This window comes from Arachis hypogaea, chromosome 19, assembly GCF_003086295.3.
Source record: "Arachis hypogaea cultivar Tifrunner chromosome 19, arahy.Tifrunner.gnm2.J5K5, whole genome shotgun sequence".
NCBI lineage: Eukaryota > Viridiplantae > Streptophyta > Magnoliopsida > Fabales > Fabaceae > Arachis > Arachis hypogaea.
The window spans coordinates 81,280,454-81,281,306 of record NC_092054.1 but is presented as its reverse complement, the minus strand read 5'-3'; the positions used below and the strand labels follow the sequence as shown (position 1 = coordinate 81,281,306).

The 853-nt window shown below is 43.8% G+C and overlaps 1 non-coding gene across 1 annotated transcript; it reads right to left on the bottom strand.

Moving 5' to 3' along the window:
• Positions 1-374: 374 nt before the first annotated feature.
• Positions 375-481, bottom strand: LOC112781793 (small nucleolar RNA R71). Its single transcript, XR_003192552.1, has one exon. It is a non-coding gene; the product is annotated as a small nucleolar RNA R71 (small nucleolar RNA).
• Positions 482-853: the final 372 nt, after the last annotated feature.

Here is an 853-nt window from a genome sequence, read left to right as displayed (position 1 = left end):
AGGATAGAAGAGTTTTAGGCTCTTACATCAATCCAAACCCAGGAAACTGTGGAAGTAGCATTCAAAAGCCAACCATCCATGCCAACAATTTTGAACTAAAACCACAGCTCATCACCCTTGTTCCGAACAACTGTTCGTTCAGAGGAAGTGTCTAAGAAGACCCCAATCAACATTTAATCACCTTCCTGAGAATATGTGACACAGTGAAGTCTAATGGTATTCATCCTGACGCCAATAGACTGCTCTTATTTCCATTCTCACTCAAGGATAAGGCAGCCAAGTGGCTGGAGTCTTTCCCAAAGGAGAGCTTGACAACTTGGGAAGATGTCGTGAATAAATTCATAGCAAAATTTTACCCCCCTCAACGAATTAATAGGCTGAGAGCTGAGGTCCAAACTTTCAGGCAACAACATGGTGAGACTCTATATGAAGCATGGGAGAGGTTTAAGGAGCTGACAAGGAAGTGTCCACCAGATATGTTCAATGAATGGGTGCAGCTGCACATTTTCTATGAAGGGCTCTCTTATGAGTCAAAGAAGGCCGTAGACCATTCATCCGGAGGATCTTTGAACAAGAAGAAGACCATTGAGGAGGCCATAGATGTCATTGAAACAGTAGCAGAGAACGACTACTTCTATGCTTCTGAAAGAGGGAACACAAGAAGAGTGATGGAGCTAAACAATGTAGATGCTCTGCTGGCTCAGAACAAGCTCATTACCCAGTAGCTAGCTGACCTCACCAAGAAGATGGAGAAGAACCAAGTAGCAGCAATCACCACTTCATCAACAACCCAAGAAGGAGTGAATGAAGAAGCAGAGGGAAGTCAGGAGCAAGTCAACTACATTGGGAATTC